Below are 16,422 nucleotides of genomic sequence, written 5' to 3'. Positions count from 1 at the left end.
ACTAGAAGACAACGAAACTAGAGGTTTGACTGTATTTACCTCAATGGAGTTGTGTGGCAATACCAAACACAACCAGGAACATTTATGGTACTGTTTTGGAATAAAATACCCATGGTTTTCTAATCCCAGACAACATGATTAAAGATAAATATAATGGGAAAAAATGAATTCCAATGACATAGGTTATGTCTCAACTATTGAGTTAAAAGTTTGACTTATTTGTCCAACAGAAGGCAATTGTTATACACTCAGGCATGTATGAGCCAGTTGTAGAATATATCTAACACCATCCTTAGGCTCCATACACTACAGTTCTTTAACCCCTTAAAGGAGACCCATTATGTTGAAAATATAGTCCAATTTGCAGTTGCCATGTTTTAGAACACAGTGAGCTGAGCCTATTGATATATAGGTTTGTGGAGGGGGGGGGGGGGTGACAAACTGTATAGCTAGTAATTTATGCATTTAAATCCCTGCTGATTGTGGACTGACTAGTCATGTAGGCAGAACTACTCAGGGATTAACATATATCTCCATATGCCCATTCATACCAGGAAGGATGTCAATTACTGAGTCGAAGCACCCATTAGAGTTCTTATACCCAAATGCACACGTTTAGATGAATACATTACTAGTTACAGGCTGGTTTTACACACAAGTTTTGGTGGCAGTTTTTCATGCAGTTTTTTGAGCCAAAATGAATTAATAACAAGGGCGAAGTCCATCAGAAAATGATACAATCCATTTAATTAATATGCATTAAAAATTCCTAAATGCAAACATGAAGGTTCCCGCTTCCATGTAGTGATCCAAAAGTTATTACTCAGAGCAGCATACAAGAGCAGCTACAGTGAGGGTTCCAATGGTGTTTGCAGGTAAAAATGGGATTTCATGCACATAAGTGAGAACCTGCATGAATTTGTAATGCATGTCAATAAACTACATTTCCAGCATGAAGGAGAAGTAGACGTCCCTCCTTTATATTTCCTAAATCTTTTGAATCCACTTCTAGATTTGGCTCAAAAAAACTGCCATAAAATTTTTTTTCCTGTGCTGTCGCTAGGCGACGACACAGAATCCACGACTTGTCCACAATGTTCATTGGAGGTGAGGGGGGGGGGGGGGGGGGGGGTGTGTGTGTAATAAATACATTACCTGAAAGTGCCCCGAAATACGCTAGAGCTATACAAATAACAAGATTTATTTATTATATGTTTTTTTCCATTGACAGATCCTTATGGAGGCTTGCGTTTTCCAGGACAAATCAATTATTTTTTTTTACAGCTTACACTGTGTAGGATAAATAGCACATTAGTTTTATAGTAAGCAGTGTCACAGTTGTGGTGATTACAAACATGTGTACTGTTTTATGGCTTTATATCTTTTTCAACATTATAAAGCTTGGTAAAAAAAAAAGTTTTTTTTAAATTTTTTAAAATATTTTTTTTACAAATATGCCAAACCTAGGGCTTTCATAGGTCCCTGATTGCCATGGAAATCCATTGACATTTGCAATTATGTTGCAGGGCGTTGATGGGGGGAAGGAGGGAGCACCCCTCTTCGGCCTAACCGCTCAGATGCCATGGCTGTTATTGATTGCAGCATCTAAGGATTTAAAACTAGCTTCAATCACAGTCATTGCAGCAGGGTGTCAGTGGTACACTACAGTTCATACTCGCTATTGATAGTGCATGTTGTATTTTTATAGTGCTGCACATTTAGTATGAATCGTCAGTGTATTGCAATGGGTTACGGCAGAAAAAGACATCATATCAAGAGCATGGTATGTTTTGAAAAAAAGTCACTGACCTAAAAGTACCACCAAACCACTACAAACCAAAACATTTTATACGTAGTGCATTTTACATTTTATTAGGGACTTTAATATAACAACTGGCTGCATTGTTTTTGGGCAAGGAAAACACCAACAAAAGCGCCATGAAAATACGTAGCTTTTTTACAAAAACATTGTGTGTGAAACCGGATAAATGCTCATAACAAAATATTCAAACACATTTTATTGTTACAAGCCAGACGTCTTCGTTCCCATAAACGTTTACTATGGCTGCAGCATACAACCTGAGAATTAAAAAGAAAAAATCTGCATATTATAAAATGTTTATCTACTATTAATATTACTACTACTATTCTAGCAGAGTGGCAGGCTGCCGCTGCTACAATTAGTATAAAGCCAGCCCCTTCAAAGTCAATGAAGAGTGATGCAGACTGAAGAAGCTCTAATACAGGCAGAGATATTGCCAACAGAAGTGAATAGGAGCCATGACATTCTGTAGACTTTACTGAGCATGCTCAGTAGAAATGTGCTGGAAACTTCAAGATAGGGGACTTTGAGGAACTATATAGAGAGGCTGAGCAGAGTAGTGATGGTTGTTGCCGGTAAAGAATTTGGGGTAGACAATGCTGCTGTGCTGATTGCTGAAATGAGAGCTCTTGCCGAGGTCTGTTGGAACTGAGAACTGATGCTACCAAGAACCTCTAGTTCAACAAGCTGCTGGATCGCCCAACTTCAAGAGTCACTCGCCCACTAGAGATAAAAGCCTCCAGCGCAACTAGCTCCTGTGCAAGTGCACAGGAGCGAGTATGTGCGGGGACGAGTCTCGGGCATCATTTGCCCAACACTCGTCCCGTCTAAATGGGCTTTAGACAGAAGCAGCAGTATCTGATAGTCAGTATACAGTTATAATTAGTCATAGTATTTGTTTGTTTTGCTGCTGTGAAGTGTTCAAAGCTATTCATCCTCGTTCAAATACATTTTTATTTTTGTTCACACATCTCCTGATCCCATACTCTATCCTAAAAAAACCCAGGTGTCTTGTGCATGACCCGTTACACTATCCTTACCTACTATGTAATTATTGCTTTTTAGTTTTGTACCTTTTTTTCTTAATAAAGGTCCCATTTCAATAATATCATTTAAATACCAGGGATTTTCATATGGCTAAATAACCTCTTTGAAAACTATTTAATATACTCTCTATGCGTTATATTTTTCCGCTTCCCTATCAAAAGCTCTGCTACCATCAATGTCTATATAATAATAAGTACTACTTCAATAACCCATAAAATGTTTATTCTTGGCACATATTCACTTTGAGGCCTCAGTCAGACGGGCGTTTTTTCGCGCGATTTGCGCATGCGCATGCGTCCGGCGATTTTTTAAAACCATTGCTTTGCAATGGTATCGGACACATGAGCGCTTTTTATGTGCTCATCCAATAAATTATAGAACAGAAATCGCAGATCGCACCTATCTGCGATCTGCAATTCCTGTTCTCTTCTCTATATGCGCTCAATGGGGCCGGCGGCAGCAGCGCCGGCCCCATTGAGAACATATAGAAGACAAATCATTCTTCTCTGCCACAACTGTAACAGCTGTGGCAGAGAAGAACGATGTTTGCCTATTGAATTCAATGGAGCCGGCAATACAGCCGGCTCCATTGAAAGCAATGGGCTGCCGGCGTGCGCGGGATGAATTGTCGGGAAGGGCTTAAATATATAAGCCCTTCCCTGCAATTCATCCAGAAATGTGTTAAAATAAAAAAATATATATATACTCACCTTGTCCTGGCAGCCGGAGTTCAGCGCGGCCGGCCTGCAGTGGGTGTGAAGGGGGTGTGACTCAAAGCTGCCCCTGATTGGCTCAGCACTGAGCCAATCAGACGCAGGTCTAACTCACACCCATTCATGAATTCATGAATGGGTGTGAGTCAGACCTGTCTCTGATTGGCTCAGCGCTGAGCCAATCAGGGTGCAGGTCTGACTCACACCCCCTTCACACCCACTGCAGGCCGGCTGCGCTGAACTCTGTCTGCCGAGACAAGGTAGGTATATATATTTTTTTTATTTTCGCACATTTCTGGATGAATTGCAGGGAAGGGCTTATATATTTAAGCCCTTCCCGACAATTCATCCAGCGCTCGTCCGCAGCGCATTGCTTTCAATGGAGCCGGCTGTATTGCCGGCTCCATTGAATGCAATGCGCTGGACAGCTCCGGCCCGTTTCTAATGAAACGCGGCTAGGAGCAGATTTTTGGGCCCCGGTCACGCGATTTGCGGATGCGCATCCGTCATGCGATCCGCAAATCGCGCGAAAAAACGCCCGTCTGACTGAGGCCTGAGTCATTGCAATTGGTCAAGTATTATTTTTTTATGCAATCTATGTCTTGCCATTCCACTTTGACACCTTTGAAAAGTAAGGTCAAACCTTCAAATTTTTTTACCAAAATTTCTGACCGGCCTCAAGAGTCTTAAAAAAGGTGCAAGGAAATTGGAAAAGACTTTGTAAGTAGTGGTAAAATGGAACACACATTGCATAGATGTCTTTTCTTAAGTTACTTAAAGTGGTTTACTCATCTGAACAACATTTGTGCAGCCAGTCATTTGTCCTGCAGGGCAAATGTTGTCTTGTATTTCAGTAGGTAAGCATAGTCACTTGAGGTTAGCTGCTGTTCATAACTGCTCTCTGTTCTCGCTCATGAATGGGGTTCTGAGCCGAAGAACCTGCAACTCCCATCCATCTGCAATAGTTGGGGATATGGAAAGAGATTGTTCAGATACTACTGACTTGTGAATGGCCCATTTCTACTTGTATTAATGATGTCTGGCTTCCATGCTGTTTATCCATTATATTTATTGTTTGTTTTTGTTACCCTGGGATATAAAACAGCCTTGTCATGGCCGGTAAATTGGATGCAGCTGTATCTGGAGTGCAGCTTCGTGTCATATTAAAAATGATGAAGAAATAAAAAGATAATTCTTCCTAGTAGGAATAAAGCAGAATTAAACAACCCATATGGAATTGCCCAAGGCTCGAGTCACACTTGTGTCTGGTTCCAATGTCTTCTATTTTAAGGGGAATTCCAGTCAAATGGTATTCGACTACTCCATTAACACATGTGAGAAAATCACATTTGTGATTTCTGTTATCTTGGACCACTACTAATTCCCAAGGTGAAAGGAAATCTATGAGCGTTGACAGAGAAGTTTAAATTGGTCTTCCAAACTTTAAACAATTTGGCCAGCAAGATAACAGATAATGCATCTTACAAGCGATGCCCCTTCAACACCAAAGGTACCATGTTCTGCCCCCTTTAGGATACATGTCCCACAAGTTGAGAACCCAGGTTATGGATGGTCTGTGCAAAGCAACTGACTTTTTAAATGGGTAAGGTGGATGAATGATTCATTTTTTCTTCTTTTGTACACATGACTGAGTAGAGAAGTAAGTAAATCTCACTGTGGGAATATATTATTACAGGCATTTATTTTATTGATGAAAATGCATGCCTATTCTACATTGTCAACTCTCACAGATGCAAGACAAGAAAAAGGGATTGTTAATGCCTGAACCTATTTTTTTTTGCTTTGTAAATTTCTATAAGGAATAATTTATAAAGGCATTTCCGAAATGGGAATAATTCCCATGTCTATGTTCTTGACATGAAAACCGCTCCTCTCCTCAAAACGTGGGTTCTGGAAGAGAAGAGGTTTTTTCCTAGTTTCAGAAGAACACGGTAAAGGCTTTGGCAACTAAAGCGTCTTTCCACGAGCTGAGGAGGGAGTGAGAGGCAAAGACCTAGATTTGATTTTTTTTTCCTTTTTACATGCTGATTGAAATTCCAGAATTTTCCAGCCCAGCTTAACTGTGTATTGTGGTCTGTACCGGACACATCAGGGACTTTGAACGCATTTCCGTATTTTTGTGCTTTGTGTTTGAGGTCATTCCCAAGTACTATTAACAAAAAGTAGCACTGCTGCATATGGATATACTATAGTTTTATTTACGATTCCCATTTGCTACAAAGTGATGTGAAACGTATAGTTTTTTACAAAGTGATGTGGACAATATATGTTTCATTCGTATTGCAATAAATGTTAATATCATCATTCTCCAAGTGTATCAATGTTGGCAGGAAAGTTTCGAATTTCTTAGATCTTTACCACCAGAATTCTCTTGTATAATTTTTGCCTTTTTTTTTAAAGCCAAGGTTTGGTTGAATTGAAAAAAAAGGAAAAGCTGAATTGCAAAAGCATAGAAATTCCTTAGCTCAGGAGCATGGGGATGTCAGGACGCCTAGATATCATCATGTCCCAGGCAGTGCGTGGCTAGAATCACTTGAGTGAGCCTACTTATGATATTTATGGGGGGTACCTGTAGCAGACATTAAAAGGAACCTGTCACCGGCTATGAGCACCTTAAACTGAGTTATGGTACTCCTAAGGCAGGTTCCCAGCAGCCTGGAGAGGTATTTTTTATACTTGCCCACCTCCCAGTGCACAAGCTGTCACCCCCAAAAGTCAACATGCGGACAATGCACTCGTAGATCTATAAGGGGGTGCATGCGCACAGCCTGTAGCTTTCAGTCTGCTGCACAATTGTTTCTAAACAACTATTTGCATGCCAACTTTCGACAGCTCAGGCATCAGAAGGCAGGTCAGTATAAAAAATACCTCCCTGTGCTCCTGGAAACCTGCCCTGTAAGCACCATAACTTAGGTTATGGTGCTCGTAGCTGGTAACAGCTATGAGGATGCACAAGTGTGACAGGTGCTTTATAGAATGCATCTGTGGCAGTCATAACTTAGGGCACTGGCGTAACTATAGAGGATGCAGGGGATGCGGTTGCACCCGGGCCCAAAAGCCTTAGGGGGCCCATAGGGCCTCTCTTCTCCATAAAGGGAGCCCAGTACTATGAATAAAGAATTATTCTTGTTACAGGTTTTGCATTGGGGCCCGGGAGCTTCAGGTTACACCTCTAACTGGGGGCTTATGGAGGCATCCTTGGCTAGCATGCACTGTTATAACAGCATCTTAGGCTTTCCTTCAGGAACTTTTAAGGAAAAAAAAAAGGTAATGGGACAAATTTGATAGGCAGTACATAAGAGGTTGACTTTCATTATTGTTCCACTCAGGGAGTAAGGTGAAGTATTAATCCAATCCAAGCCATTGAGACAATTAAATGGGTTGTCCAGAATTAGAGAAACATGGCTGCTTTCTTCCAGTGCACAGCGCTACACCTATCATGGGTTGTGTCTGGTATTACAGCTCACTTCTTTAAAGTGAATGGGGTTGAGTTAGAAAACCACCCACAACCTGTGGATAATTGACATATTTTTTTGGAGAAAAAAAAGTCATGCTTTTCTATTCCTGAGCAACCTTTAACTATTGTTCTGGTCATAGAAACTGTATCTATATTTCAATATCTACTATTACTACCATACACCAGAATTTCTGAGGCTCAGTTCCTATAAAATAAGGTGCTTACAAGAGCAGTATTGATGGTTGTTTGTCTTATTTACCAACTGCACTACTATACTGGTACTATTGTATGGCTAGGTTTACACGGGACTTAAATCCCACGGAAGTCTCCTGGAGTGACCACATGGAAATACTGCAAGATTGCCGTGGGAGAAATGCAAGGCCGTGGGTTTGGGAGTGGCTTCACCGCCAGCATTCCGCTGTGGCCATCTCTACCCATAGAGAGGAGAGAAGCCACCGTGGAAATGGGGAAAGAATTGACATGCCGCGTCTTTGAATTCCGCGCGACATGTTAGTTTCAGCGCGGCTTGGCCGTAACAGATCGGCCGCAGCGTCTGTACGAGATTTTTGCAAATCTCGTCCACTTTGCTGGCTAATCTTGGGATTAAAGTCGCAGGCAGAATTTCCATGCAGAAAGTTTGCATGGAAATTCCGCAGCAATTACGCCCCGTGTGAACCCAGCCTATAAGTCAGTACACCCAATTGCCCCAGTAGCCGTTGTAATGTCAACTGTTTGTAAGATGGGGAGGGGGCTATAAAGTGAGGACCTACTGTATATTGAGGTTATTTAGAAAGAACTCTAAGTGGTATAGCCATATAACGATTATTATTAACATAGAAAAGTACAGTAGCGTTATTGAACACTTAACGGAATAGAACATGAGAGGGTAAAAATTTAATTTTCCTTAGTTATTAGGGCAGGTCATTGACTCAAGAGAAATGTGTGCTTATAAAAGCTCAATTCATATATTAATACAGAGAATTTTGGAACAGAAGAAAAAAGGAAATATTACTTGGCAATAATTTGTGGGCAATGGCTTAAATTAAGAACTGTGGTTTTACCGCTATTAAGACCACCCTGATTCTATACTGAAGCTGGATGAATGGCTGATGCTTGGGATTTCAGAATTACCGTAATGTAACAAATAACTTATCTCATTTGGCCATTCCTGTCTATGATACCTGCATCTATGGTAGGAAGCGAAATTAATGTTTCTATATATTCTTGTTAGTTTATTGGTATAAGTATTTACAAGGTCATTTGCCATGCAACAAAATGTCAATTTTACTAGGACTGAACTATATATCATTCCAGTCATAGCGAAAAAATTCAATGCAATATTCAGTATAAAACAGTTCTAAAAGCAAAAAGATTAAATAAATATTTATTGTTTTCTTTCTTTCTGATTTGCAGATCTGTTTGCAGTTTGGTCAAGGCAAGAGATATTGAATATATTGTGACAAGACCAGGTAGGACTAAAAGTTCTGTAAATGTGAATATATAAAAGGGCCACTCCAGCAAAAACACATTTTTCCATCCCTGCCCCCTCACATGATTGGCTGTCAAACTAGAGGTCTCCTCTGTTTATTTCAACCACTTCCATACAGTGCAGCCTCCTGTCTGATAGTTATCAGGCACCATTTTGAGAGTGGTATTTTTGGCTTTCAGTTTTACATCTATCCCATGATGCATCAGCACAGCATTAGCTGAGGCTATACCATTTTCACCTGCTTGGGGGGGGGGGGGGGGGTGAATTACCATTACATTCTATATGCACCTAAATAAGCTACAGCCTATAAGTATACAGTTAGGAGAATTAGCTGTGATTTCTATTGCATCGGTTCATTGAGCGCTGTATTGATTGGCTAAGCAGGGCTGAGAACCAATGAGAGCCATCGCTTCCTGGAGGCGGGATTTATGAATCCCGTAACCAGAAAGCAATCTTCTGCAAACAGCTGAGGACTGCAGGGAAGCACTTTGGAGACCAGCCAGAGTGATCTGGACCGCGCCTGCTAGGTAATGTATTGTGTTTTCAATGTGTTGCAGCTAGGACTTATTTTTGGGGTAGGGCTTATATTTCAAGTTCCCACAGAAATGACCCCCAAAAATCAGGATAGGTCTTGTTTTCGTGTGTGTTATATTTTCCTATATAGTATACTGACCCTGTCTGTTCTCTACTTACTGAAAAGATAAAGATACGACATAACTCACAAACTGATTTAAAATTTCAGAGATAAATAAAGGATCTGGAAAAAAAAGGTAGTAGGCATTTGTTTGTTGATTGCTTAAAACGGCGGAGCTGGCAAAGCATGAGCCCGAGTGCTGAGTGCCAGGAAGGATGCCAACATTCAGAGACCACCTTAGATTATATTGCACTCTTAGGAATTTTCTTTTCATACTCTGTGTCCATCATAAGAAAACATTTCTAACCAATGTGTTAGCACTATGATTGTAGAGATACCAAATATGTATTTTTTTAATGGTGTTAATATTTTTAAGTAATAAATTTTTTTTTCAACGAAAAAAGGGCTTTATTTTTGGAGGGTAGACTTTTTCTAAATAAACTAAGTAAACGTAATTTTAGATTTTGTTTTTGTTTCTCCAAGGAATTTGAAGCAGTGTTTTGGAAGCATTATTGCCTGTCAGTGTGACTGCCATTGTAATTCATTCCCATCCCATGATCGTATCCCAGGGCATCAAATGGGCAGACAGAGGGAGCCTCCCTCCTTTATCAAACTGCTTAGATGGCAGTATTAACCTCTCAGGATCAATCATTTCTCAGATCCCTGCAATTACAGCATGAGTCCTTCTGTCAGTCTCAGCTTTTATGTAAATTTAGTCTTTCTGACATAAATGTCATTGATCCTCTAGTTAGGGTGATCCATACATTTGCTTGTGGGAATGTTAAGGGTCTAAGACCAACGGCATATACTAAAATTTGTCAGACCTCATGACTTTGAATGAAGCACTATTAAATTTGAACTATAAAGCTGCTTTAGTCACATGCACAAAATCTTGTGAATTTCAGATGACTTGAGGTGATTCACCTATTTGAATAGTAGGCATGCTTTTCCTGGTGATATAGTAGGTCCACTTTATATTTCTACAGTTCAAGATCGGTACCCCCAGACTCACTGCTGCTCTCTTCATTGGTGGTGGCAATAGTGGGGGCATCACAATGCGATGGTGTAGGAATCTTTGATGGGGCAGACACTGTCTAGCTGGACGTGGAAGCAGTGTCTTGCCCCAGTAGAGTGCCAGCTGTAAGAGAAGTCAGAGCAGCAGAAGCTGCTAGAGAACAGATGTTTACACTGACAGCAGCACCCAGCATAATCACACAGCAATCCGCGTTCTCTGTGCTGCTTGCTGGGCACTGCTGATCAGCTTAACTGACACGCACATAGCAGCTAGTGCTACCTTCATAGGGTGCATTTACATGGCCGATTTTGCCGTGCGAGTTCCATCTGATAGCGATATGGATGGAACTCGTGCGTGAAAATAACACATTGCTGTCAATGTGTTTATTCATATGAGCGATTTATCTCTCGCAGCAATTCCACGCTGCGGCCAGTGATTGGCCACAGTGGTGACACCCTTAGACAGGCATGTGACTGCTCAACCTGGAAGTGGGCAGAGTCCAGGGGAACCAGAGCAGCAAGGACATCAAACAGGTGAGTATACTCTACATTGGTTTATTACTTTCTAATTGGTCAATGTGTTTTTTTTGTTTTTTTAAATGTATCCACTGGACATTAACTTTCAAGCAATTTTTATAAATGTGCTTTCATTGATTTCTGCAATTTTTATAAATATGATAGCCAATGTGATAAGTAACAAAAGTGCAAACAACTTTATTTACCTAAAATGACAGTTTTGTGCTGAAAGGTCACTCTAAATTGTTGGCCACTAGGAGGTCTCCCTACCTTCTAGTTTGCTTCCACTGCCTGTTGCCAAGTGATGTCCCTCTCTAGTAACAAAGATAGCAAACAGGAAGCGAAGGAGGATGATGACTCACTCTCTCCATTGAAGTCTATAGAGTAGAGATGGAATGAGGGAGAGAAAGGAGAGAGGCAAAGACACACACAGGCACTGCTTACGGCTAACAGTGGTTGTTTACTATGTATAATGACCAGTGGGAGTGGACCCATTGTGCAAACTAAAAGGTTTGGCTTTGGGCTAAACCTGAGGGCGTTATCCTGGCAGTTCCCCGGTATTCACCCTTTAACCCCTGTACAGGAATCTGGGCTTTTGCTGCGGGGAACCGACTAGGCCGCTACCTCCTGGAGTAGTCCTGGTGTAGTTGGTGGCTGCCTAACGGAGGTTGGCGACACTGGTACAATGCACTACAAAATAGGCCAAAGCGCAGAGACAGGATACGGACTGATGCAGGGGCTGTCGGCATTCCAATGAGATCCAGGTCACGAGTTTGAAGTTGAGGCAGGCGGAGTTCAAATCCAAGGGTCGGTGCACGCGAATCAAACACATGATACCATTGTTGGGAGCAACACACAAATGAATACAAAATCTCAGGTAGGGCAGAGCATCTCTGGCCCAGTTAAATAGGAGCTTAATGCAGCTGGGTTAGGGGCACTGGGGAGAATTAACTCCCTCGGTGCTGAAGGAAAGTGCAAGTAAGGCTACATGATATGGGAAGAGCAGAGTGACGCCTAACACTATGGTATAACTACTGAAATCACATCTCCACTGCTCAGTAAGTCTCTAGTGTGTTCCTGACGATGTTCTTCATTTGTGTTAGGGAGCAGAATCTGCTGTTTTCTCCATGTGCATTTCATAGAAGACATCAAAACAGTAGAACTAAAAATTACAGATGCAGCCTGCAAAGCAGGAAAATGGTGATAAATCCAGGATACAAGCCTGATACTGAACAGATATAGTGTTATTCCTCATGATCACATGTGGCAAATAATTCTGAAAGGTCATCTGAAAAGTTAGGTCTGCTTGAATAAACTCCCCTAGGTATTCATGAGTTACAATGGGTCATAAAAGTTTTGAACTAATCAAACCCCTCTGTGCACATAAATTAAAAGAATACTGAAACTCACAACTTAGGATCAGTCAACAACAACTGACCTTCTTTTTGATTGTTTCCAGGTGGAAAAACAACTAATATGTGAAAAGCCTCTAGAGATACAAAGATACTAGGTATTACATCTTCTAATTAAGTTTCCCTTATCTGTGTCTTTTAGCAGCGAATAGGATTTTTGTCATGTAGCACTGTGAAAATCCAACAGCAAACTATAACTGCTGCTTATAGCAGCTGGTATTCTTTGACTGGAACACATAAATTGTGTGTCTGTTGATGGGCTTAGAGGGGAGCCTTGCAAAATTTGAATACTCTGCCACCCTGCTATATGATCCAAATGTGCCCTATACAATGAAAGTATCAGAGTTGCTATTTATACTATTCCAAAATGGACATTATTTGATGTGGTTTGTAATACTATGTGGCATTTTCATGCACTAATTACTAAGTGAATGGACTGACAAGTACAGGGGCATATCTAAAATTTATGGTAACCCATAGCTAAACTAAGAATTACACCTTGGAGACAGCAAAACTGCAAAACAGATTATTTTACATAGTGGGCTTAGATACAGAAGCTCAGCTCTAGTATAGCTCTAAATAGTGCCAGTCGCCAAATGATACCAGTTATACAAATGAGAGTCATTACAGTGCAGTTACCTCCCATGATCACAGGTGTCATCTGCGATTGGAGTCATTCTTTTTCTCTATCTTCTCTATCTGGCCCAAACCACCATGAAGCTTTCTTCTAGTCATGGCTCTTCTCAGCCAGGGCCCGTTTTAGATAAAGTGTGGCCTTGGGCAAAATCGGGGCTCCAAATAATGAAAATTTGCTTTAATAACACAATTACATTCAAGATATTGAGGAGGCAGTGTTTAGAGTGCTGCAATGCTGAACTCCAGTACTTCCAGGGGCGTTTACTAGATTTTACAGACAAACTTATTTATTTACATTTCTAGTTATGAAATATCAGAAGTACATTTTACCAATGTACAGTGATTAAATATTACATCCATACGTTTTTTGAACAAAACACACTATATGATGTCCGGTATTACCAATAATACCATCACACCATTCCCACTAGCAGTACCACTATATAGTGAGTATCATTATCAGAACATAGAGGGTATGGAAGAGGGGAAAAAACTGCTTTAATCAGCTGAAATGAAACTTAAAGGGGTCGTGATATCAGACAGAATCCCTTTAAGAATACGTCGAACAGCACCCGGCAAATAGCTGATTTTAAATGGAACAGCAGCCAGCCAGGCATTTCCCCTGAAAATTATTGAAGTATATGTAATGAAGAAACATGTTGAGCTGTAATGCCAGGGTGTAAGCCTTTCACTGCTGGACAGGTGACATACTCCTCACACAGCAGTAAGGCAATTTGGAGTTTTTAATGGTTATTCATTGTAAACAATCCATGGCCACTGAGCCCTGTGGCGGGTATAACACATATATCAGGGCTGTGAGGGAATGGGGATATCAACTCATGGACTTTCTGCAGTGGCAGGAAGAAAGCAGCAAATTGGCTGTCAGTTGTAAGTTTCTGTTATGGACCCCTTAATTGCAACTCCTATTGCTACACCACTGCTCAGGGATGGTGCCGCAACCTGTTTTTAAACTTGTGCATTTGCAAGTCCAGTCAGTGTCTGATTGCCTGGGGGCCTCCTTGGGGATCAGGGCCCTGGGTAATTGCCTAGTTTGCCTCCCTAACACTGGCCCTGATCTCTCTCAGATGCCACTCTCAGTACCCCTCTACTGTGGACCCAGAAAGTAATATTGCGATCTTTATTGCCCACAAATTAACAGTGCCCCCTCTGTAATCCTCAAAGTTATAGTATCTCCTATGTGCCTCTCAAAATTGTAGTATTCTTTTCTGTGTCCTTAAAAAGTTTTGGTGCCCCCCTCTTTAACCTCTAAGAGTTATAGTGTCCCTTACTGTGTCTCCTCAAAGTTATAGTGCCTCTCACTGTGCTCCCCCTACCTGACTGTGGCCAGCAGCAGCAAAGCTCTACACAGTATTGTTGGACATTGCACATCCAATACATAGCTTGACTCCTCCACTTCTCATTCTCCCAGTACAGCAAAGTACTGGAGAGTGGGAGGAGTTGGACTGTATGCTGCACAGAGCGGTGTAGCATCCAGCAGTACTGTTGGTTAAGGGGAGCCCAGCTGGTCATCAGGAGAAGAGATGGGGCCATTTGGCCCCAGGCTCCCTTGCTGCACAGGTTACATAACAGCTGTATGGTTTTCTGCCTTTGGTGGCACTCCACTAAGCTAGTATAGACTGTAATGTACATGCAATTTTTGTTTTGCTTTTCTACAATAACTCCTAAAAACCTCTTGAGTTCACAGGTTTTTCCCAGATATTATCCTATTATTACTCTGCATGTGATCTGTAAACATGTCAGAAGGATAGACTGTAAGGAGGATAGAATTAAGGACATGTGACTAAGTGCTGGTGAGATTAGTATGGATACTGGAACTTATTCAGAAAAATCACTGACAAAGAAACCACCACAGAAACCCTATATAATATATTTGCATATACTGTACAGTATATTGTTATAGTGAAAAACTCAGGGACCGTATAGGATAAAAATGGAAAGATAGGAGCCAGGTGAAGATGGTGAAATGTTCTAAATGAAACATTGCATGGGTACCTTCTCCTATTTGAGGCAGCTAATAATATGACACCCCTAGCCTGCTGCACACAGCTGAAAATAATGTGTGCCAAGTTGGCACCAGTTCAGGTGGCACCCTGTCCTGGGGTAGTAGGTAATTAAAATCCCCTCACGCCTGCAGTTGAGGTGGGGCACAGTGCAATTGCCTAGTAAACCCTCATTAGGGTACTTTTACGTCTGTTGGGCACTTGAGCACCCGACAGCCATCCCAGTGATGATTACTCACTGAATGGAGGCAGAGTATGACTGAGATCTCTGTGGCCGCCCGCCTTCATTCACATTAAGTAGGCAGTCATTCATAAATGAAGAATGACCTGTTTAAACTAACAACCGAATAGTAAGGACAAGGGACCAACGATTCTCGCCCTGTTGAGTCGAAAGCAGTCACCAGTAATTGCTTGTTTGAGCAATTAATCGGGCAACTATCGGCCCATGTAAAAGTACCCTTAGAATCCAGCCTTGGATACAAATAGTTATACTGAATTAAGTATATGATAGAATGTTAAAACATTAATTAACCAGCACTCAGTCTATGGAACAGGAAACCAACAAAAAAAGCCTCTGTTAATGGACCTCACTAACACATAACATCACAGTTTATAGGCCAAAGTCCGTAAACTTTCATTAAATTCACTCCAAGGGAGCTTGGCTGTGAAGAGGTGAGCAGCGCTGCCAATTTCATGCCACAGGCCCTTAACCCCACATATGCAAATGTTTGAAGCGCAGTCGCGGCACAGTGTTTGTACTTAAATCAGCAATAACGCTGTGGCATGTGCTGATCACTAGATGGGGTTGCTGCATCACCAATGTAAAGGACTACTTGGTAAAAGCTGGCTGAACAGGAAAGGAAGAGGTGCTGGGTCCCCTAATGACAAGCGGTTATGTGGCTAGCATGTCATCCACTACTTGCCAGGCATGGTACCAATAAGTGCACTGCGGCACTTGTTGTCTGTTATTCACTGATATCCACCCTTCCCACTATGGAAAGTAGTGAAGACACAAGAAGCTATGAAGATGTGACAAAGAGGGTTCAATAGACAGCATGGGTCCCAGTAGACCTCAGATGGGCAAGGAAGAGAGGACAACACTGTGACCTAAGAGATATAAGACCCCTTTACAAAACAACTAAAACTGAGGGCTGGAGACTGGACCTAGCAGATCTGGCCTGGACAGAGTTCCTGACTGGGGATGAGTAATGGTCAACACAGCTGCAATGACCAAAAGATGGCCACTGCTCTGAGAGCAGCTTATAGAGGGTGCAGAGTCTCCCTCTTGCATGTAAGCCTATGAGAGGCAACGGGACCTGAGCACATTGGAGATAAGGGAGTCTTCCTCCGCATTGGTGTGCCACCAAAGATATGGCTCCAGATGGGATAGCTGCAGAGGACAACGACCAGAACAAAGCGACTGAGTGGTGGAAGGAAACCCTGGGTAGATGAGAGAGAAGTGGCTATGAGAGTCCACTTTGTGTGACTGGTAGTCAGGACACGTACTGAGAACCTAGTAAGAGACTGAAGTCAAGGATTGTTACATGTTATGGGATATACTGTTGGGTGTAAGAATATGAGCCCTGTACCAGGGAGGTTTTGGGACTACTGGACAACAGAGAATGTACATGTATGTTAAC

At 41.7% G+C, this 16,422-nt stretch overlaps 1 protein-coding gene across 3 annotated transcripts in view; it reads left to right on the top strand.

Moving 5' to 3' along the window:
• Nucleotides 1–16,422, top strand: part of COL8A2 (collagen type VIII alpha 2 chain) — a 133,734-nt gene that overhangs the window by 39,009 nt on the left and 78,303 nt on the right. For 2 of the 3 annotated variants that reach the window (XM_066574980.1, XM_066574982.1), the window contains exon 2: nucleotides 8,474–8,529. The gene's annotated coding sequence lies outside the window, so the exon portion shown is untranslated. Of the gene's footprint in view, nucleotides 1–8,473; nucleotides 8,530–12,172; nucleotides 12,224–16,422 lie in introns of all 3 variants that reach the window. The other variant, XM_066574981.1, reaches the window with a different exon arrangement.

The sequence above is a fragment of the Eleutherodactylus coqui genome, chromosome 1 (genome assembly GCF_035609145.1).
Source record: "Eleutherodactylus coqui strain aEleCoq1 chromosome 1, aEleCoq1.hap1, whole genome shotgun sequence".
NCBI lineage: Eukaryota > Metazoa > Chordata > Amphibia > Anura > Eleutherodactylidae > Eleutherodactylus > Eleutherodactylus coqui.
Note: the sequence above shows the minus strand (reverse complement) of the source record. Positions and strands in the feature narration are given on the sequence as shown.